This window comes from Grammomys surdaster, unplaced genomic scaffold (genome assembly GCF_004785775.1).
Source record: "Grammomys surdaster isolate TR1022 unplaced genomic scaffold, NIH_TR_1.0 62, whole genome shotgun sequence".
NCBI classification, from domain to species: domain Eukaryota; kingdom Metazoa; phylum Chordata; class Mammalia; order Rodentia; family Muridae; genus Grammomys; species Grammomys surdaster.
This window is the reverse complement of record NW_021604564.1, coordinates 15,344,964-15,369,806: the sequence shown is the minus strand read 5'-3', so window position 1 is coordinate 15,369,806 and position 24,843 is coordinate 15,344,964. Positions and strand designations below refer to the sequence as shown.

General features: G+C 38.6%; 1 pseudogene; it reads right to left on the bottom strand.

Annotated features, from left to right (window-relative positions):
- Positions 1-11,021: 11,021 nt before the first annotated feature.
- On the bottom strand, positions 11,022-12,687 carry LOC114617098 (annotated as a pseudogene).
- Positions 12,688-24,843: the final 12,156 nt, after the last annotated feature.

Genomic DNA, 24,843 nt, shown 5'->3' with positions numbered 1-24,843 from the left:
TCTCTCTCTCTCTCTCTCTCTCTCTCTCTCTCTCTCTCTCTCTCTCTGTATAATAACAACAACAATAACAACAAAAACCAACTATTTACTCTCTAACCAGTGTGCTACTCTCTCACGATTGAACATATTTGGCCTGGCAGGTCAGTATTGTAAAATTTCGGCTCCAAAACTGAGTATCAAAAGAAAGGGAATACATTTTGTGAAGGCCTTAGAAAATTCGTCTCTTCATTACTCCTCATAATAATGTCTGACATACATTCTATGGATCTTTCTAAATCTGGTTTTAGAAATGTATGTGTATTTTGAGGCCACAGATCATGCAGTGACAGTGGCCAACTCCCTGGGTCCAGACACTTACCTAGTCTCTTTAGGCTGCACATTTACCAGGCACTTTCACACAGCACAACTTTTTGATGGCTCATTCAAATCACACCAGCTCAGATTTCTCTGTGCCATTAGCCCCCACACCTCAAAATGGAAAGTAGGCAAATAAGTTGAGGTGCTGTAATTTATTACCTAGGTCCTATTATGTTGAGAATCACTCCTTGCAACTCAATGTAGTTAATCACAGTGCACTGTGGGCATGTCTTCTATGGGAAGACCAAACTTCATCATCATATAACTGTCACAGTAGACACGGATTCCAAAAGCCAGGAAGAATGTGTAATCAATTCAACTTTGACTTTGTAAAACTTTTGTACGACTCTAATAAAGACGAATTATTTCATTAGTTGATTGTCAGCCTTCTGTGTAGACACCTCCCCTTAAGGAGTTCATATCATGTCACAGTGGGGTGGAAAAATATTCTCAATTTACTGACTATGAGCTGGAAAAAGCAGGAAGGTCACCTACAACCACCCCCACCGTGGTTGGTTCTTATTTTTTAGACACTAATCAACCAAGTCAATACGCTTTCTTGACAGTAGAACCAAATGTGTCTTTTGAGTACCTGACAGATTCAAGATGAATGCTTCATGAACAGATATCTGAGCAATCCGTATTTCTAAATCAAAGAGTGTTTATACCCACAGCAAAGTATGTTAAAAGTTGGTGTAGGCATTGCTAGTCTATTGTAGCTCTATAGGATATAATGGCCAACTTGCTTGCTTTCCTTCCAGTGAATTTGCTTAAATTGCCATGTGTCTATAACCATGAAACTCACACTGTCTACTTGATTGTATGTTCTGTGCTGAAAAAAAATATCCATATCCCTTGTTACTTTTTAAAAAATGCCTTAATGTGATTTAAAAGTTGGATGGAGGGACTTCAGTGTTGAGACTATGTAAAGAAACAGCAGAATACGGCTGAGTGGCTGACAAGCGACACAAATACAGTACCTGCTAATGTGCAGAGAGAAATCACCTTGAGACTTTAAAACAGCTACCCCAGAAATAATATCTTTATCCAGATACAAGGTCCCAAATGAATTATACTATTATTTTAGCTGATTTTCCCTGACATCGCACTATGACTTTCTTTCCATGACAAGAAAATTGCAGCCAACCCTTGACAGTCAATCACAAATTGACTGAACAAAACAAAATCAAACAGTGAAGTAATCCCCAAGCAAATTTAATGAAACCTAAGTCCCGGAGGGCTGTGCACTTCTGTAGGCCATGGTCTTATTTAATAAGTTGCCCCTGCTTTCACTTTTAGGATCATATTTACACAGACAAATTCAATTCATTCAGGTTTACATTTCCTCTTTCCCTAAGTCTGCCCACCAGGCACATATGGGAAAGACTGTAACCAGGTATGTCAGTGTTCAGCAAGGAACAAAGACTGTCATCCAGTCACAGGAAGATGTACCTGTCTGCCTGGCTACCATGGAAACCACTGTCAGCTCTGTAAATATGGTCTGTACAGAACTGTGACTTACTAAGAAGAGACCAAAGGGCTGGACTATTTGTTGTTCAGAATAAAGGGAAAGTGTGAATATAAGCTTCAACTTCATAACAAATTTGGGGGATTTTTTTACGTGAATAATAGGAAGTATTATCATCTAGTCTCTCCCTGTCCCTCCCACCAACACATAGTACTTGCTCCCTTTCTTTTCTGGTCAAAAAATATCTCCAGACTCTTCACACATATGCATTATGAAAAGAGACAACGAAAAAAGATATGAAAAGATGTGCCTGTATCATTGTATATCAACAGAAAACAAATGACAACTTATTTAAAGTGATTCAAATGTAAATTAAAGCAGTGTCTCCTTTAAAATAAGCAAATAAAATGCATTGTTATTCTGTAATGAAAACAACATCTTCCTTAAGTGACAAAATGCCAATTACTCACAGTCTTATAATAAAACAGCCCTGTCCCTAAACCCAGAACCTCATATTGATTTGCTGGAGCATTTTAACATTGAAAATGGTTGTAGAAGAAAGAGCAAACTAAAAAGTCCCAAGAAGTGTGTAAAAATATTCAGTCAACTATTTAATTTTTAAGCTTGTAATTACTTGTAATATACATTTTATAGGTATCAGATATACCTGGCCAAAATGTTTGGCTTCAGTTTTATTTCTTTCCCCAAGCTGGCCATGGCTACTCCTTCCTTCAGTCAATCCAGTTTCCCTTAAAACATGGGTTTCCGATCACACTATTTTCTAAAAGCTATAGACAATATATTGCAAATATCATTGATACATTTTAAACACTGGCAAGCACAACCACTATTAAAAGTATATGAAAATTGTTTCAATTAACATTTTAAGAGCTATAAATAAATTCCAGTTGAAAATGAATAACGTAAGCAATTTCTCTTAGTTTGTGCTTACATCTCAAAAATCTTGTCCTAGAAAGGAATTTTCACACATCTCAGAAGAATATCCTTCAAGCTCTCAAAGATGTTTTATCTTAAGAAACCTATATCAGATTATAAACGACTTCGTTGTATTTTTGTTTCTGAAGGCAAGCTACCTTGGGTTAAGGGAGGTAGCCTCACCTTGTAAAAATGAGGCTGGCTGAGCTGGGAGCAGCTCCCTCACTGTCAAGTTGGCTCAGCTCCAAGCAACACGTGGTTGGATACGGCTGCAAGGGTTCCTTGGCAGCATCCGCTGTAATTATAGGACTATGAAGCAAGACTCAAGAAAATAACCATAAAAGGTGTAGCTGGCTCAAAAGCAAAACTTCGGCGGCCAAGAACAACTGGGCTTTCATGTTCTCAAGTTCAGAGTGGAGAATCAAACTTTTCTTTCAACAGAAGTTAGAGGAAGCAGGCAAACTCACACTGAACATCTTGATGCTTTTTCAAAGTCAAGAGGCAAGGAAGCTCAGCCTGAGTATGTGGGTCTCTCAGTAAGTACTGAGGATGTGTACTCACAGTCCCATAGAGTTCATGACCAGTGAGAGGCCATACACTATCGTAGATCTTGGAGACCTACACTTCTCTCTAACTTTAGTGTCTGCTATTTAGAATCACCTTTCCTTGAGATCTCAGTATTCAGTTTTATGAAAGATTCTCTACACTCCCAGTAGATGCTTTCAGAAATGTGATAAGATTAGCTTTGACAGGTCAGGAGGATGGGAAGGCATTCATAGAAGCTTGTCAGTGATGACATTACCCATGGTCATGAACATTCATTGTGAGATTGTAGTGTCTCCTCCTTTAGAATAAAGCCATATTGTGTCACAATGCCTTGCCCATACATGTGTAACCTTTTCAAATACAAGGCAAATGGACTGAAGGAAACAGATGAATGCTATTCATTTGCTTGGGAAGTATATGCCTCAAGATACAGTAACAGCCTTGTTTGTCTAAGTGAAGTGCCATTCACGAGATCACGGCACGCAGTAGCAGAGGGGCCTGTCACAGAACCAGAGCCTTCAATATTTAAACAAATCAGAACAGTAAGTTCTAAATCAAGTTGTTGTTTTAATTAGAGTCAAAGAGAAAGAGAAGATGAAGGATGGGGGAAAAATGGCCATTTTGTAATGGAAAATTATCTTGTACCCTTTGCTGGGTAGATAATATTTTTAAGAAGAATAACTATAAGAAATGTAACAAAGGCCAGTCATGATCAAAAGAGAACATCAGGAAATGGAGGGGAGGAGGTTTGACTTTATTAAGACATGACAACCTAATAAAATCGTTATGTTCAGAGTGTGTCTTTCCTTGTTAAGTTTAGTGAACCACAGAGATGTGCTCACGAACCAAGAAGTCTAATGTGAATGTGCTACAAAATTGAATGAAAAACATGGGATACTCCACAAAATAATTATCCCTTGGGGAAAAAAGATTACCATAACTTCTATAAACCATACACCATACTTGGGATGTAAGTTTAATGAGTTGGGGACCAATAGGTTTGTGCATATGTTGTCTTTTTTATAGATGACATATTCTTTAGCAGGTTAGTCTCATCAGATATACTGTACTTATTTAAGAAGGGTAATTAAGTTGAAGGTTAAAAATAATTCCTGTTTTTTCTACACACATTAAAACACATTTCTACACATGACAAAGAAAGAAGTGATTGTGTGTTTAGTAAGTGCAAGCCCACCCACCAAAATGATGGACATGTCCTGGGTGAAAATGGCTGTCCTATAACTTCAACTCATGGAATATCTTAAAACCTGTACCTTGTATCCATAGTTATTGAAGTCTGTAAGACACTCACACAAGGTTTCTTCCTGTTCAGTGAATATGGTGGTTCTTTATATTCACAATAATAGCCACAGTTATACCTTCTAATCCAGAAATGTCTCTCTTTATTTTAAAATGAAGCTCTTTTCCTTACTTGACCAGATGTCCATGCCATGATTCACCTCCCACTTATGACTCTAGAGACTTCTAGAACACCTGCTACTAGTCTCCTTTTGGGATGGAGCATGCCTGAAGGGCACATGTGACCACATTGGTTCTGTCTCTATAGCCTTGGTTTTCTTAATTTTCCTTATCCAAGCCACCCTCATTCATTTCAGCATCATTCATATTTTGTAAATCATTAATTTTCTAAAACTATGAAAATCACATTCTATGAGACACATCCAGCTAGATATGCAGGAAAATGTCTTTTTAGGACCTGCTGAAAGAGGAATAGTGAAGTTTGTGTTTATTCAGGCCATTAAGTGATGTGTGCTGAAGATTTTCTCCTTCTGTTTCCCAGGCAGGTGACCAGTGTCTCTGACTTACATAAGGATAGTGTTCTCTGTTAATTGTCTTATGATAGTGCCCCACTATATTACTGAGCATAAAAATCTAATAGGACAAAGTCTCAAATCTAGAGTGCCGATGATGGACACCTACTGGATAATACCTCTATGTCCTCAACTGCCAAGTGACCTTTGAGTGAAAGCCATCCCACAAACACTTCCTGAGGAAGGTTCTGGATGGCTCCTTTGTGTTTGGTCTTCAAAGAGAGTCAGTTGAAGAAATGTCCCCATGCAAGAGCATGTTCAAAAGCTATGGCCTCTGAACACTGGGAACACATTGTCTAAAGAAAGCTGTGATCTTGTAGGAGCAATTTTCTTTGCCTTGACAGACTGTTAGGCTAGAGCCAAGTGTGCAGCCTGCTGGTGCCAAGGCCAAGGGCTTCTCATGCTTATCTTCTCATGTTTACCACATGCCCATCCCAGTTGCTTTGCACAGATGTTTCTTTTATCATTGAGTGCTGTCTTTCAGCAATCAAGTCAATTTATTATTGAAACAAAACAAAGCAGATCTGTAAATACAATGACATAGATAAGTATTAGAAACTGTGAGCATTATGGCTCTTATGTTGAGGTTAGGGTACAAATAAAACTCCAAAATGGACTTTAAGAGGAAACATATTCAATATTTTTGAAGAAACATCTATGTCCTAAAAATGCAGATATATATATATATATATATATATATATATATATATTCAAATATACACATATGTACATACACATACTCACACATACAAAAGCACATACGTACACAGACATACTAATAAATACACACACACACACACACACACACACACACACACACACACACAGAGCATGTGGAAAGTAAGACTAGAAGTTGTTGCTTCTAATTTATAAGTGAAATCTACCAGATGTTCGTTTTGAAACTAGATACAGAGCAAATATGTTACTTGTTCCAGCTAAAACTCCTCTAGCTTGGGACTTCCAATTTTGTTGTTTGTTTAGACCTTTTAGGCTGAAAATCAAACTGAGGAAAGTCAGAGAGATACAGGATTAGGAGAAAGTACCGTGTACTGTCAAGTGTCTAAAAGTCTTGAGTGACAGGTATTCAATAAGCAAAATAATCTTTGCATGCCTTCGTTTTGTTCTTTTGTGTAGCTTGTCTTGGATATTGTGGACACTACAGTGTTCCTGTGACTCAGGGACATGTTGCCCAGTGACAAGAAGGTGTCCTTGACCACTTGGCCTGATGGGAGCAAGGTAACAAAGGTTGCTGTAGTCAGGCTGTGGGAGCATCCTTAAATTCACCCTACCTGTCTAAGCAATAGATATGCTGAATTGTGAGCAAAAGCCTGGTGCCAGGAGTGTGGCACAATTGCCACACTTCCTTTTAAGTGAGGCTTTAATTAGATGGCAGTATATTTGCCAGCTGTACTGCAGAGGCAATGGCCTCTTAAAAGGCTACAGAAATTGGATATAAAATAAAAGTAATTTATTCATACTCTTGGCTATGAAGGACAGTTGAGGTAACACTGGCAACACTTGGAAAACTTCAAAAATCTATTAGTGATGTCAAATGACAAGATGAAAGAATCTAACATCCTCTTAAACTTGCAGAAACCAGCTGTGAGAAAAACAGGAGATCAAAAGACAAAGACAGTCAGTGTTGAAAACTAAAGACTTGCTTCTGTGAAGTTTTAACATTGATTATTATCATAACTAAAATTATAAACAGAAGAATCGTCAAATCAGTGAGGCAAGAGCTGCAGCAAGGGTGGCTCTTAGCCATGCCATTGGAACTGACATTCCCCTTGCTGTGCTGGTAAGGATTGTGTACAGGCAGGCTGTGGGAGCATCTTTAAATTCTGCTGAGCATCATATACTAAAGAAAAAACATTAAAGAAACCAATAGTATAATTCTACTTCTTACAGACACATTAGAACAGACTGGAATCTATGTATGGTGGCTAAACAGTCACATACACATTTGAACATAAATGCACACATAAACACACACACACACACATATATGAACACAAATGCAAAGATGCTTACATATGTACACAGATACCTATGTACCCATATATGTATATGTATGCATTTCCCACAACTTGTATATATATATATATATATATATATATATATATATATATATATGGGTATATACATATTTGTGCAAATTGTTTGCGTTAGTTTTTCATCCTTGAAGCCCAAGTTTGCCTTAGGATCACATATGTACATATGGTGAATAAAGTTAGTCAATGAAGCACATCCTTAATTTTAAAAACAAGAAAATGAAGTGTCTGGATCTCTATTTGCTTCTCAGTATTGATTCTGTAAGAAGGAAAAAGATGAACCTGAAAACCAAAACACAGGAGAACTAGATCAGGAAGATTTTTACTTTAGAAGACAGAAGGGCTTATGAATGAATGTTTGCTGTAAAATGTGATGGCAAGGAAGAGATGCTCGGGTTCATTAATAAATTACAGAACAACCCAAGAGATGGACACTGAGCTGAAGAGCTCAGAAAACAATGAAAATGAAGTTTAGATCCCAAATCATGTTAAGGAAGGCCATGATAACAGCAGGGAATGGGAAGACTGACACTGATGGCCTTGGCAAAGACAGGAAGGACACGATGATGGTAAGGATGATGGACAAGTGGAAACAGTGGAAGGAGATAGTAAAACCAAGAAAGACAAAAGTTCAAATGTATTGCTCAGAAATAAAAGAAGATTGACCAAAAACCTGTCCTGGGTACTCTGCTAAGACAGGAGGGACTTTTGAAGGCATTGTGAGTGTAACATGAGGCGTTTTGTGCCTCTTAATGGTTCTCAGTGTTAGCATATCCTGAATCGATGTCTGTTCATATCTTGGGAGAAAATGTGATCCAAGCATTTGATTCGTAGCTAAGCTGTGTTCAAATGGTGTTTTCATGGTGGCAAATCAACAGTGTGGTAGTTTAAATGCTTGGGCATAGAGAATGACATTAGGAGGCGAGATCTTACTGAGGAAGGTGTGGCTTTGTTGAAGGACATGTGTCACTGCAAAGATCAGCTTTGAGGCCTATTATGCTCAGGCTTTGCCCAATGAAGAAGAGACCATCTGCCTGGCTGCCTGTAGAAGACCATCTCTTGCTGCTGTCTTTGGATTTTTGGATTTTTTGGCTGCTGTCTTTGGCTCTTCCAGCACCACGTCTACCTACATGCTGCCATACTTTCCACCATGATGATAATGCACTAAACATCTGAAACTGTAAGCCAGCTCCAAGTACATTTTTTTCTTTAGTAAGAGTTATTTTCTCATGAAATGTAACTAAAATATCAAAAAAAAAGGTTACCTTGGTCATAGATCTTTTCACTGTAATTAAACCCTAAGACAAACAGCTACTTTTTAAAGTAAAATGTTACTGAAAAAAAATGTTTAAATCTTTTAAGTAACAACTGAAAGATAAATTGAGCAACAAAATAAATAATGAAAAACTGTAGTAACCAGACAATTAATAACATTAAATTCAGTTTAATTGGTGCCATGTTTAAAATAACTGTGTACATCCTGGCTACATGACACAGATAGACGTTGTAAATTATAACAATGGAGTGATTTTATCAAACATGAATGTTGGGAGAAAAGAGGACAAACAGAATTATCTTCATTCCATTGCCATCAGTATCGGAGAGCCAACAGAATAGACATTTCCACGTTATAGAACAGCACATGCACTTTGCAAACCCTCCCTAGATCATAAAATTCCATTGGAGAGCCATGACTTGTTGACTCTTCTGTCAGGTACAGAAAATAAATGACACAAAACGTGACACATATGTGAATCTAAACTCATAGCTTTCACAGGAGTAGTTATCAGAGGCTAAGGTGGTTGCAACTAGAGTGGAAGAGGAATGAGGGAATGTTGGTCACAGAACATATACTTACAGGTATGTGTACGGAATTGTTTTCAGGAGGTTTGAGGTGAGCAACACATAGTAGGTGCCATGTGCTACTGTCAAAATGAAGAAATGAGGACAGGTTTTAATTACATACCTCAAACAACTTGGTTTACAAAGCATGTGACAAATTGGGTGAGCGGTTATTCTTTGTGTGTTTGGGTGAGTGGTTTTACCTTTGTGTATGTTTGTTTCTTGTTTTTTCTCCTTGTAAATTCATCTATTTTTTCCTGCTACCCAGAATGAAAACAAACAAACAAACAAACAAACAAATAATATTCCAATACCTCTCCTAATATTGAAATTGAAAGACAGCTGGGTTAGAGGTTAGGTGTTTCAAACTGAGTCTTAACTTCTGACCTTCCTGGTTGTCTAAGTCTGCACAAGGCTTTAGACTGCAAACTTTAGTCTTTCCATGAGAAAATTAAAACCACTGTAACCCACATCACAGGGGTGTTTGGGAGCATTAAATGAGATAATCCATGTGTGAAATATCATTATGTAAAAACTCTATAAACTAGAGGTTATAAATGGTAGGCCCTTGGCCAAATCTAGCCACAAATGTGTTTGAATTGGCTGTAGAATATGCCTTCCATGCTGTTATAAAATAATTTTAATTAGTTGCCAACTCTCAAAGATTGGGGAATTTCATGTACTATATGGATATTGATTTTTCCTTAATATGTATTAGATGGTAGTCTGGGGACATATTTTTATGGCAAAACCAACTAAATATAAGCATCCTCTGCATGCTATAAGGGTTCTAGTCTCACATTGATGGTGTATCCTATAATGCCATGATATGCCCCTGGGATGGATAGGAAAGTCCTCATGACTGTTTCTCTGTACTCATTGGTACCTTAACTGGTGTTGGCAGCATCTTTGGTTACTACCTTCCTCTACTGAACATTGAAGCACCAGAATATTAAGGAAAGCACTGTTCCTCCTGCCTCACTATCCATTTTTGAGACATTATATAAAATATTCCTATTATTTGTTAATTTTTCTAAGCTATGGTAGAATATTCTGACCAAATCATCTTAAAAAAGGAAGAGTTTATTTTGGCTCACAGTTTTAGGTCACAGTCCTATAAAAGGCACGATTACAGGAGTTTCAGGCAACCGGTCACACTGTATCTGTAGTTAAGAAGCAGAGACTACTGAATGCTACTGCTCAGCTCTCCTGTTTGCTTTCAGTGAAATCCAGAAGCCTCACTAAGAGAATGGTGCCACCCTACTAAATTAACCCAATGGAGACAGTCCCTCACAGGCATGTGCAGGAGCTAACCTAAACTAAAGAATCACAGATATTCCTTAAGGCTTGTCTTCTGGATCCTTTCAGATCCCTCTGAAGTTAACAGTCAACATTAACCATCCTAGTCTCTGATCTGAATTACTGCTGACTGGTTTGCAGGCAAGCTCTAGGTGCCAGTGTCCTGGGCACAAAGAGCCAGCGTAGTAAATATTTGTGGAGATACTGGCAAATGAGTGAGCCCAGGGCAGTGCTGTATGTGAAACCTAGCAAACAGACCCAGGTGGATCTATCTTATCTGATGGTTTTGCTCTCTTCATATGGAAACGATCTCAAAGGAGAAAAAAACATTGCTGGCCCATGACATGTTCATTTAACATAATATTTAAAATATTTTCCTTTAGGTTGTCCCCAGACAAGATATGGCACCAACTGAACTCAAGTGTATGTATAAAAATAGTAGATGTTGCAAACCGGTAGATGGAATCTACAGTTCTGGACTTAGGTAGACTAGGAATTACTGTGAGAAAGACAAGTTGGTGGCTCTCTTTAACCTTCACACAGTACACTTTAGAGTTTGCTGCTATGGGGGTGATGAGTAGAGGCCTGTGTAAAGGCTAATTTCCAATTATTTGTTAATAATTACAATCACATTTCCAATAAAATTATACGAAAATTGATCATTACCTAGTTTTTTGTTTTTTTTTTCAATTTCGTGGACATCTTTATTGTTTACAGCTGGAATTTCATCATATTTCCATGCTGAGTCATGAACAGTGACAAAGCTAACCAGAGGCTACATACATCAAAGAGAGCTAAGCCTTTACAGCTCACTTCCTTTCACAGGCAGTATAAATAGATGCCCTCTACAACGCACAATGGTTTTAGTCACTAAGGAATTGATATGGGATCTTGAAGAATGTAGACAAATCCCGATGCAGTAAAGACGAGCTGAGATGCTGTGCAACTGTTTAAGGGTTCCTGGTGCTGCATCTTGGTGAATCTTGCACTAACACCAAATGGAAACGCAGAAAACACTAGGTTGACTTAGGGGCTGTGCACAGGAACCAAAGGCAGGACAATACTAAACATTGCTGAGAGCATCCACCCCAGGAAGGACTTTACCTTCCAGGAGCTCTAGACTGGCACCGCCCCCAGTGCTCACATGGCTGACTTTATCCTCTGTGTTCCATTTGGCACAGCAAGTGGCAGTGTCTCCACCACCTATGATAGTGATGCAACCCCGAGAAGTGGCTTTCACCACCTCATCCATGAGCGACTTGGTTCCCCCTGGCAAAGGCTTCCCATTCAAATACCCCAACAGGACCATTCCAAACAATCTGCTTAGCTCGGGCCACAGCCTCAGCATATTTCTTGCTGCTCTCAGTACCACAGTCCAGGCCCATCCAGCCAGCAGGTATACCGGAGGCCACAGTAGCTTGGCCAGTCTTGGCATTCTCATCAAATTTGTCAGCAGTGACAAAGTCAACAGGCAAGGTAATCTTCACACCATTTTTCTCAGCTTTGGACATGAGATCTTTGACAATCTTGGCTCCTTCTTCATCATACAGAGAGGTGCCAATCTCCATGTTGTTGAGCACCTTAAGGAAGGTAAAAGCCATTCCACCACCAATGATCATCTCATTGACTTTGTCTAGCATATTATTGATCAGCTGGATCTTGTCTGCAACTTTAGCTCCTCCCAAGATAGCCAGGAAAGGTCGCTCTGGACTCTCCAAAGCCTTGGCAAAGTAGTTCAGCTCCTTCTTCATCAAAAATCCACCAGCCTTCTGTGGCAGATTCACACCCACCATGGAGCTGTGAGCTCTGTGTGCAGTCCCAAAAGCATCATTGACACAGACATCTCCTAGTTTGGACAGTGAGGCTCGGAAAGCATCAATTTTGGCTGGCTCAGCTTTAACCTTGTTCCCAGAAGCATCTTTTCCCTTCCCTTCTTCCTCTACATGAAAGCGGAGGTTCTCCAGCAGGATGACAGTCCCAGCCGCTGGGTTGGCACAGGCATTCTCGACTTCTGGGCCCACACAATCCTTCAAGAACAGAACATCCTTGCCCAGCAGAGACTTGAGTTCTGCAGCAACTGGCTCTAAGGAGTACTTGTCAGGCATGGGGACACCATCAGGCCGGCCCAGGTGGCTCATAAGGACAACCGACTTGGCTCCATTGTCCAAGCAGAACTTGATGCTTGGAACAGCAGCCTTGATCCTTTGGTTATTTGTTATCTGGTTGTTCTTCATAGGAACATTGAAGTCCACCCTCATCACGACCCGCTTCCCCTTCACGTCCAGCTTGTCCAAAGTCAGCTTGTTAGAAAGCGACATTTTGGCAATACCGTGAGGTCGAGAGGCCCGGAGCTGAGGAAGAGCCATTACCTAGTTTTTAAAAAAGAAATCACAGAAAAACTCCGAAGTTGCTTGAGAAATCGAAATAGTATTGATGGGAACAAATTCCCCTTAAACTCAATTCTACTTTTTACCCTAAAGCCCAGAGTAATTGTGGACATCAAATCAAGGTTCAAAGCTTCAAGGTTCCACGCAGGGGACTGAAGAAGCTACACTCACTGAGGACTTGACAAATCGTCAGAATATGCCAATCTTTGGAAGAGGAATGGGTTTGTGTCCTGGGGTTGGTGACTCATGCCTTTAAACTCAGCACTATGGAGACTAAAGAGCAACTGGGATTCAAGTCTAGCCTTGGCTACAAGCAAAACATTAAATACAAAATGGCTATCTCCTTTATTGCTTGTATTTTAAGGGGTTTACTTGTTATTTCTTATTTGTTCTTCCAAATACATGTTCGAATCAGTTCTCCAGGGAAAACATGTTTCATGTTTTAGCTTTATTGTACTTTATGTTTACTTCAGAGGGAATTGCATTCTTAGGTTAACTTGATGTATTCAAGAACAACACAGCCCATTTTTTTTTGTTTTTGCATATTTTACTCTTCACCAACTAAGATTCTGGCTTCAACATTCACATTAATATATTCAAGTCAAGGAGCAAACAATTAATTTGCAACATCCTTCTATATTTTAATGAATGTATTACAAAGCCTTTTCTTCATCTATGTTGTTAACATTATGAGTTTTCTCTTCAGTCTGATAGCATGTGTGATCATAGTCACTGTTCTGTGGCTGGTTTTTTTATACTCTCATGAAAGCAATCTAAAGGAGCCTTGTTTTGGCTGACAGTTGATCTTGTGCCCATCATGGTGGGAAGGAACTGCTCAGTAGTATGTGGAGACCCCTTCAGGCAGTAGGAGTTACCCAGAAGCAGAACAAGTACAGGAACTGGGACCATTCTATAAGTCCTCAAGGCCTGTCTCTGGGAATGTACTTTCTCTAGCAAGGCTCCACCTCCTCCAGGTCCGGTGGTGGCACTGAAGAGCACCACAGGCTGGGAAGCAAGAGTTCAGATGCATGAGCTTATGATACAGAACAGTCTCCATGCAAACCACACCACCTAAGATTTGAAACTTTGCAAGACTAGCATGAGAATGGAGGTTTACAAACAAAACAGTACTCTAGGATAACAGTCTACTGTAATGGTGACTAAAATATTGAAGATGGAGAAATAAAAGATGTGTCTAAAATTTAGACTGATCAATTTAAAAAAAAAAAGTTGCCTTAGTTAGGGTTTTACTGCTGTGAACAGACACCATGACCAAGGCAACTCTTATAAGGACAACATTTACTTGGGAGCATGGCAGCATTCAGGTAGGCATAGTGTAGGCAGAGGTAAGAGTTCTACATCTTTGTCTGAAGACTGTTAGTGGAAGACTCATTTCCAGGCAGCTAGAATTAGGACATTAAAACCACAGTGACACACCTTCTCCAACAAGGCCACATCTCCAAATAATGCCACTCCCTGGCCCAAGCATATTCAAACCATGACAAAAGTCATTTAGCAAAACGGAAATACCTACTAATGCAACTATCCATATATATATATACATATATATATATATATATATATATATATGTATATATATATATATATTCTTTCTTATATTCTTTCCCTATCATACTTAAGAACTAAGATAGAAATTCTACCACAGTTCCTTTTACTTAACACTTACAATGATATCAGTAAAAGGGATATATTCATTACTTATTTTTTTCTGTATTTCATAGTTTTCCCTTGCCCCACTGACTTTTTAAAATTTTTCTGAGTAACTCCACATACATTGGAAAAGTTCCACATATGTTAAAATGGTTCACCCTGTATGCCTAGAAAGGAGGTGGGAAAGAAGGATGGGGGAAATTAAGGGAAATATAAATACTTGTAAGGTGAGTGAATTTCATAAAATAGAAGATGAGTGACCCAATGATAGAGAAAATTCAAGGAAGGAAATTGAAATCCTTTAGTCTTCATCAAGTATAGCTCCTGATACTCCAACATGAGCATCTCTATAGGAAGATGAATTTGTTCTATGCAGAAGTTCATTGGATATATATTCACAGCCCAAGGAGGCAAAGCAAGGATTTCCTCAAAAATTTAGCCACAAAGATATTTATCTTTCCCAAACCTGGAGGTAAGACATAGTGTTCTGGACATACTAAGATAACTCAATTTTCAACTTGAGGGGAAATCCAAAGAAATACTTCAAAGATTAAATCCCACTGACTGTAAAACCTCACTTGCTCATAAAATGCCAAAGTACTGTTTATATAATGTTTTATGTATAAATAATATCTTTTCATTCTCTTCACCTTCCTTTTTCTTCCTCTCCTGTTTCCTTCATGCTCAGCCCCTGGAAATCCCCTTGTAGGACTTCAAATACAAAGGCCATAAAAATCACTTTTGATACACACTGCTTTATTTATTTAAGGAATTTAATTCAATATTAGTATCACCAGATTTATCTGGAATCAGATGGTTAAAGATTGCTATTTAGGTTTTGGATGTCTTAATTTCTTTTCTTTTTGTGTGATAAAGTAATTGAGAGGAGAAAGTGCATACTTTGGCTTACAGTAGAAAGGGGATGTTGTCTATTCCAGCTAGGATTTGTGAATAGGGAATCAGAGAACAGGAGGCTGGCTGCTCACATTTTATCTACACTCAGGAAGCAGAGTGTGGACAGAAAGTGGAAACAGGCCATAAAGCCTCAAGACCTGACCACAGTGTTCTTCCAGTAGGATCCCCCTCCTAAAGTTTCCACAAACTTCTCAAACATTATGACCAGCTTTAGACCAAGTGTTCAAATATGCAAGCTTATAGGGTATAGAGGGATTGCAGCATCATCTTTGGCCAACTACAGTACATCCAAGCGAAATGACCTTATGAAAATACTTCAGATCTTTCATGGGCTTTACAAATTTTAGACAACAACAACCCATTTGTGATTAATCTCTCCTTTGATTTCCCATACACCTGTTTTTTTTTCCTTTTGTCTAGTTTTAAGGTTTGATAAACACATGGACTAGAATATATCCTTTAATTTTTCCTTTCATTTTGTTTTCAAGTTAAAGACACCACTTTGACATTTGTATCCTCTAGAATGTCCTTCTGGGTTTCATGGCTGTGATTGTGTTCACATCTGTGACTTCCAGAATGGAGTCAATTTGTAATGTAGCAAGTGGACAGTGTGTTTGCCCATCGGGTTTCCATGGCAACCATTGTGAACAAGGTAAAGTCAGGGTGTTTTAAAGCACACATGTCTATGAGAATTCTCTGTAATCGTGAGATCTTCTGATCTATTCACAAACATGAAGAAACCTAAGTCAAAATTTGTCAGTTAAGCTCTCAATTTATGTACATTGCACCAGCAGGAATATATACAGGGGTTGGTATAATCAGACTCTTCTATTGTTCATACTATTTGGTCAAAAATATTGTTCTCTCGTGAAACTGCTTAATATCTCAAAATGAAAGCTATACACTAATACAGGCAAGGATTGCACCTCTGAGCAAGAGTAAATATTTCATGAAATGTCTAGTACAAGACTGTGACATAAATGCCTGGCTTAGTAGTGTTGAAACAGATCAGAGGAGTTCATGTAAATATTTAAAGACAGGGATTAGACATTTATTGCTAGAGTAACCACAGCTATGGATGTGCATGAAACATGAAAGTGAAAATAAGAGCTAATCAGCTTGATATAAAATAATAAAAAGTCTTAAAAAGACTGGGCTAGTGAAAACGCTCCTGGACACTTGTGAGTATTTCTGTCCTCACTTGAAATAAAGACAGCATTATAACAGCCATGCTGAGGATGACAGTGATGGTAAAGGGACAGTGGTCCTCTAGTTCTAGAGAAGGAATCAAAATTCCTGTATGTGAACTTTTCAAATAGTTACACTGTATTTTAATATATCACCACAGCTTACCATATTTTATTCTTTGTTCACACTTTATTCAATTATTATTTTGTGCCCTTCCCCCAACCTTGAGCGCTAAGAGATGAGACCTTGTTTACCACAATAGACCAAACAATAGGACTCCGGAGGTATGGCCTGGAGGCATTGCCTGCCCTTGGTGGAGGCAGTGCTTGCTTTGGCCTTGGCGCCTTTCTGGCTGCCTATAGCCTGGTACACACGCTGAGAAGAATAGACTGCCTGCTGAGCTTGTTTTGAGACATCTCCTGCAGGCTGGCCACAATTACCTATGGATTCCTCTCACCTCCAGCAGGACGGTTTCCGCTCACCCCCAGCACTCGCCCCCAGCGGGCTGAAGCAAGAAGGATCTCTGGGGGCGGGGTGGGCTATCCCCTTTAAATTGAAAGCTGAACATTAAAGCATTGAGCCTCAATCAGAAACCTTTGTCCTGGCTTCATCTCTTCCCGCCCTCCTGTCCCTCTTCCATTCCCAGCCTCTCTTTCAGGTGAACCGGTCGACTGTGGCTGATGGCCCTCAACATTATTTGGTGGCTCAATAAGATAGAAACTATTATCTGCTTAGTTCTGTGTTGAATTCTAGAAATACAGTGGAAGACATGATACATACACTGTTCTAGAGAGATAAACAATACATTACATGTTAATAGAAATACTAATAGTAGTACACATGGGCTAATTCCTTAAGATTTTTCAGAGAAGTTTACTTACATTCTAGAAAATTATAAAACACTGTCAGAATAATTAAGCTTTTAGAATTTGTGTGTTCAGTCAGCCAGGCAGTGATCCTTACTTCTGAGAACTCTCAATAGGTACTTTCCTTCTGACCAGAAAACCCTCCCTTTTGATAACTTTTGCCATCTTTACTTGAATCTTGAGAAAATCTTTTTAATATTAATTTACATAGTCCCTCAGATGTTCAACCACAAAATATTGATCAGTACCAAACCTGAAGTCAAGACAGAGTATTCTTTTGTCCAATTAGGAGGGTATCTAAAGAACTCTTGCATTCATAATAAAGCAAGAGGCTAATATTTCTAATATTTCAACATTTTACTATCCTCTATAGAATGTCCACCTGGAATGTTTGGGGATAATGGCCATCAACATTATGACTCTGAAGGAGAAAGTTCTTGCCACTCAATCATAGGAAAATGCCTCTGCTCCCCAGGGAAGACAAGAAACAGGTATTACCAAAGAGCAAAAAGACTCAAGTTGATAGAGGGATCTATTCCAATAGCCAAATCCATGAAATTACCCACTGTTCTGGAAAGACTAGTCAGTTAAAGTACAAGAAGGACGTTTGTGGTCTCAGGTCTCAGGAAAGAACATCTGGTATTTCCAGAAGCCAGTTACTGTAGTGGGATGGTCGTGGGCAATGATCCGTGCCTAGCCTTGCCGTTTTGCTGTGCCTTTATAACCTGAAGCCTGATAATAAAAGTTGAGAGGTTGCTCAGATCCCTAGACTTGCACTCCTTCTTTGTGTCTCTTGTCCCTTCATTCTTTTGTCCCCCCACCCCCAGGTCCTCATTGAATTCCTGGTGGGCAGGGGCAGATCTACAGACATTTCAAAGCTGAACATGTCACTCTGTAAAACAAAGTTTCCCCACACTACTTCCTACTGTCTTCAGTTTGATGAATCACACTTTATAGCCATTACATCATAGACACTCCATACCAATGTTTGGATTAACAGAATTCCTCAGAGAAACACATTGTGTATGAAGGTAATTCCTAAAGCCTACTAGAATAAAAATGGATTCTATCATAATCCAGGTAGTATTCTTGAGATCCATGATCCCAGATGGTCTTTGGAAATTAAGATTTATACTTTATTTTCCTTCCCATTCACAGAGAGAATGAACTAGAACATGAAGTTCTGATGATTTAGCAACTGTCCAAAGTAGACAGAAGAGTGTCCCCAGTCAGTTGGTGGCTAACTCCCTGCAGTGTGACGTGATGCTTATTTACTAGATCAAAAGGTTTTAAATCATTAATCTCAGACTCAAGACACTGAGCCTGCCTCAGATAAGATCCCACGTAGAGTGTTTAATTTCAGAATTTACTTTGCTTATCTTCAAAACAATAGGATTGAATTACCTGTTATGCAGATCCCTTCCTGCAATAGCAATCTATGAGCTTGTGGTCTTGGTAGTGGTGAGAAAGCCACGCTAGCCTTCCAGGCTTGAAAAGATTTTTATTCCCTCAGCATCACTCAACATCCCAGCTCTCGTCTGAGCAATATCAATAACAGTGGCTTTCCTGGAATACAAGACAGGATTCTAAAAGCATTGCCCTCATTTAACTCATACTGTGGCCCCAAGGAGTTGTTTGTGTTCCAACTCCTGTTTGATAAAGTAGGAAACTGAGGACCGGGTTCATAGAGAATAGACTATAGATAGATAGACCTTGAGTTATATGTGTACATGTATGCACACACACACACACACACACACACTTAGGATAGTTTCTGGTACACAATAGATACACTAAGAATTTGCTAAAAGAGTTCTTGATTCTTAGGAGACATGATGGACAGAATTAGCTGGACCCTGTCATATCTGAAATTATTTTATCAGAACAAAAATCTATGAATCTATGATATATATGTCAACCATGGAATGGTCACTAAAAGGGGCACGCTGTAGCATTTGTTATCCCACTTGCATATGAGAGAAACCACTAATGTTGATGTTCATTGAATGTCCATTATGAGCTGTGCATAAGTTGCCTTACTTCTGTCTTTCTCTTCATAGAGTGGGAAGATGAAATCTGTAAAAAGTAATAGAGTTCAATTATTTGTCCACATCACATAGCAAGTAATCGGCATACTGAAGACAGTCTGGGTTCAGAGACAGAGTTTTTGGTGGTTCATGCTCACATCTCCTTTTTGGGGTCTTTTTATATTGCATTTCTATTGATGAAAACCTTTGAGGAATTGATTTTGTTTTTCTGTCTGCACTGAAAGACACAAGAGTCATAAAATTCAAGCCACTGCTTAATTTAACTTAAAAACTACCTGTTCCAACTTGCATGATACTTTTATACCCTCCATGCTCACTGGTAGTTATTGGTTACCATATTGGATTGTATAATAGAAAATGTCCACCAATACACAAGTTTCTAATACATGGTACTTGCAATGGTTTAAAAGTAACTCCCAAAGCCATAAGAATGGTTTAGTTGGTAAAAGTATTTGTAGTATACAGGTAAAAATAAAGATACCAAGTGTATATCTGCAATCCCAACACTCTAACAGGAAGTGGGAGGTAGACACAGGAGAATCAACTCTAAGCTTGTGGCCTGCTAATCTGACTTTAACTTGCTACAAACAAGACAGACCCTGCTTCAGAAAGTAATGCAAAGACAAAGACCAATTCTTAAAAGTTGTCCTGTGACCTTCACACACTCTGTTAGTCACCCTAACACACATATACACACAGCCAGTGATAATAATATTAGGGCAAGCCAGCTGGCACAGTAGGTAAAGGCAATTGCTGTCAATCCTGACAAGCTGGGTTTGATTCCTAGAACTACAGAGTGGAAGATATAGACTAAGTCTGCAAAGTTGATCTCTGACCTAAGCCATTCATCTCCTATCCTCCAAACACACACAGGCACATGTGCAAACAGGGAGGAGGAAGGATAAATAAATTCAAATGTAATCTAAAAAATTGAAATTATAAAATTTAATAAAATTATAAGTATTTAACCATGAGAACTTGTGGTACTTAGGACTCAAGGTAAGGGCTCACCCTGCTTTCTGTGGCTTAAGTGCTGTGTGGCATTCAAAGTCTCTTCTGCTTTCTGTGGCCCATGTGTTGTATGACATTGAGAGCCTCTTGCCACATATAAGAAAACGATGACACGGCACGAGTCAGATGTGGTATTGTATCTGTTCTCCACAGGAACCTCAAGAGTCCTTCTTCTGGGGACTCTGAAGGCACCCAGCCTGTACAGATGTACTACAAGGTCTTTTATTTGCATTTTTATTTTCAATTAGTAACAGTTCATCTGCAATATTAACTGTGAGCAGCTGTGTCTATGCCGTCGCCATAAAGATAAAAGGCCTCATTTTAACTTAACTCTGGTAAAGGACCCATTAAACAGCCATACTATTAATTCATAAAAAAATGTAACAACATTTTATTGAATCATTCACCCCTCCCCTTGGTAAATTAACATTTGCAGACATTCAAACAGATGTCTTATACACAAAGGGTTATTAACATGAAATGTGGTATTTTTATAAATTAAAATCAGATTCTCCACTACTCAGGAGAGATTTTGACTAATAACTCTTTTGAGCAAGAAGAGTGAAAAAAAAAAAAGGTGGTCGCACTACCCAACTACATAATGTTGCAAGACTTCACAGAGCTAGTGTGTTGGGCTCACTTTGAAATGTACCTTTTTTTAACGTTCCACAGAGCCTAAAAGTTAGAGAACAAACTCATCTTTATTAATCTTCGTTACATCTACTTATTGTTTGTGTCTGCATGCATGAGCATTGCGATGGTATAATGAGCATGCATATTGAGATCAAAGGACAACTTTCAGGAGTTCTGAGGTTCAAATGGAGGTAATCAGACTTGGCAACAGGAACCTTTAAGACCTAAGCCATCTCAATGGCCTCAAATGTATTTGTAAGCAGCGTTTATACTGCTGGCCTAGTGTCCTACTGCAAGAATACTTTATTCCTTCTGTTTAATGTGGAGCCATCATCAAAATAGTTAATTGAAGAGTTACTTTATATTTCTACTTCATATCTAAAACCTGATAGAGCAAGGTAAGAAAGGTGCAGTGCATTTTCATGTGCTTTCATAATACAAGTAAAAAGTAATCAAAATAGAGAGTAGCAAAAATACTCATGAAGAACTAGTAAAGTGTGTAGGAGATGGCTCATAGAGTAAGCAAGTACATTTGCACAAGCCCGAAAACCCGAGTTTGATCCCCAGAACCTATACACAGTGGAAGTGTGATCAGAACAGAGCCAGCTAACCTTCACAGGCTGACTATGGCACATGGGCAGCCACATTATAAACACATAATTCACATGCACACATAGACAACACAATAATGAATAAAATAAAAAGGTAATTTATGAGGGACCAATCATTAACCTATTACAAGAGATATTAGAGTAATAAAGATATATTAAAGAAAAATATCCCCACAGGCTCAAAATTCTCTCCAGTACTACATCTTTGTGTTTTAGTTGGTATTTCCACGTTTTTCCACTCTCTAGATTTCAGCTGCTTATTCAAGCTTTCTGAATATGCTTAATGTTTTGGCTTTCACATAGCAAGGCAAAGGAAAAAGGAGCCTTAGATTAGCATTCAGAAACTCAGTTCTGTTACTTTGCAAGTGTATGATAGAAACAGTCATGGACCACAGCAAACCCGTTCATTTCTCTCCAGAAGGGGAGAGCTTCCCTCACAGTCTTGCCTACATTATAGGTATTTGCTGAAAGCAAATGAGGTAATGTGTTAACAACCCACTTTTAAAAATTATTTCTTTTATATTTTGAGATTATAATGTAATTACATCATTTCCCACTTCAACTTCCTCCCTCCAATCCTTCCCATACACCATGCTTATTCTCTTCCAAATTCTCACTTTTCACTCTGCAGACTGGGGAGACTGCTATAATAACAAAGTTAGGTTCTCGGCCTCTTAAATACTTCTAAGTTGTGTTCTGATTTAGGAAGCATGAATCTTTTTCATTTCATGGGCTGAGCAGTACTTTCTCCTTGCCCTCAGTCCTGCAGAAAATTAATGTGTTCAGTCTGTGCTAATTCTCTTCTGAACAACAGACTAAGAGCCCACAATTGGCTGGTCCCCTTTATGTCTTCTCTTTTTAAATAGATTTTGTAACAACCACTGCCCCCAAACCCCTAGCCATGCTATTCTTGGTAGGCACAATGCAATTCAACTTACAGATTCTTTGAGTCCTTTTAGTACATACACAACACCAGACACTCTGGGGATGTATGGCCCCTTTGACATATTTTAAGAGACAAGAGTGGAATATAGAGCCATTTCACTTTCAACAACACAAGCACACAAAATCATGTTTTTAACCTAAAGAAAAACCTCCCACATTGTACATTTCGGGGTGAGTGCTGGCTTTTTCTGACCCCCAGGCAGCTAATCCATTTCTATGTCCCGCGCAATGCGACTGCTGTAAATGTTATGGAGTAATCAATTTCTGAGAAGGCACTGCAGAAATGGAAGTTGCTATCCTCTCTTTCCTTTCTCCAATTTTCTCAATAACTTCCACCTCATTCCCCACCCTCCTGCATCTCACCAAGGGACTTTTCTTGCTTTCATTACATAACATGCTAGAATAGGCAAAAGATGCCATAGAAGAAAACAGAGTTTTTCTCCTAGTCTCTCATGATCTCATTCTGTTCCAAGAGGTAATAATGCATTTGAGAGAACACTTGAGTTGTTTTGTTTTTTTCTTCTTCCCCTACAGAACATAAGGCGGGTCACTATGGTCCTGACTGTCTGTTGCTATGTGAGTATTCATAGGGAGCTTGCTGCAACCCTCTTAATGGCAGCTGTTCTTGTCCTAGGAGGAGAATGGGCCCAACCTATGAGGAGAATGGTTTGGCTCCTCATCAGCCAAAGATCCACAGCTCATCAGAAGGTGACACCTAAGGTTTATCACCTGCAAGCCCAATTCTCCTCCAGCCCAACCTTGTGAACTTCCTTTTCCCAAAGAACACACTCAAAAAAGAATATTTGTTCAGATTCTGAACCACAGTAACATTTGAGCTAATAAAAGGAGCTTTGTAGAAAATATGTGCAGGAGGTATTTGAACTTGGAAGGAATAACTGCTTTGTAGCGCAGGTTGGGCTGCATTGAAATATTCACACCTATTCACCAAAAACCTCAGTACCCATAAGTAGCTGGATCCTCTTTAGAAATGGTTAGAATTTCATCTATTTATTTTCAGAATCTACTTCCCAGTAACTGTGCTGCAGACTTTAAATATATTGTATTTTAGACATGACTTTTAATGTGAGAGAATATTAAAACTTTAGCCTCAGGGGAAAGGCTCAGAATAAAAACATGACATGTAAGAGAACAATGAGTCAGGAGAATGTTTAGTGATTTTTTGTTTGTTTGTTTCTAGTCAACATGCGGGGAAAACATGGGCAGAGCTGAGAGAGGTCAAGGCATAGCTAACTCTGTGAATACTCTACTCCCCATAATTCAGGAATGGGTTGAAATAACCTTAAATTTCAAATTATTCATCATTTCAAACAGTTCGAAGGCATTTGTAAAAGGAAGATAGGTCAATTTTGTTTTGCCTTTCGAGGAGTTTATATAAGCATTTTTGCTTTCAGAATCCTGGCTAATTCATATTAGCAAATAATAACTTGTTGACTGAAAATGTTGTTCATTTTGCCTGAGCTTTTCAGAATAAAAACAGAGACTATGGAAAATGTATGACTAGCTTTTGTTTACATGGTACAACTAGAGTGGCTTTTAAAAATCAAAACTGATCTTGGATAAAATTACTGGAAAGATTTATGAAAAGTACTTGATGTGGAAATTCAACAGATCTGTTAGTTTGTGTTGAAGTTAAGACTTGGTTCTTCCTTGTATCCTTATGCTCCCATAAATAAGACTGAAACTCAAAATATATTTACAAATAACTTGGCTATATAGCTAGGCTCTTCTCTCATAACTTATAACACTCATTTACTTTAATCTATATTCTGCCAGATGTCTGGTTAACTGTGTTCAAGTACCATGTGTCCTTTTCATTACATCTTCCCAAAGAACCTCCCGCCCGGCTCTATCCCAGAACTCCTTCCACCTCCTAAATGGCCCACATCTATTTCTTGCCTAAGCCATAGGTCATAGGCTTTTTAATTGTCAAACATTGTTTATTCTTAGCTATTTACTATATGAATAATCTTGAAAACATTTTACCATAATTATCTAGACTAGTATCTAAGTGACCGTGAGTTTGATTATCTGACTTATAACCGGCATTACTTAATCATCTCAAACTGTTTATAATAGCAGCTGTTAAAAGAACTGGGACTAAACCCTGTATTTTTAAATGAATGGCATAGCCATAATACCTACAAAGAGTTGAAATACACACACACACAAACACACACACACACAAACATACACTCACAAACAAACACACACACACA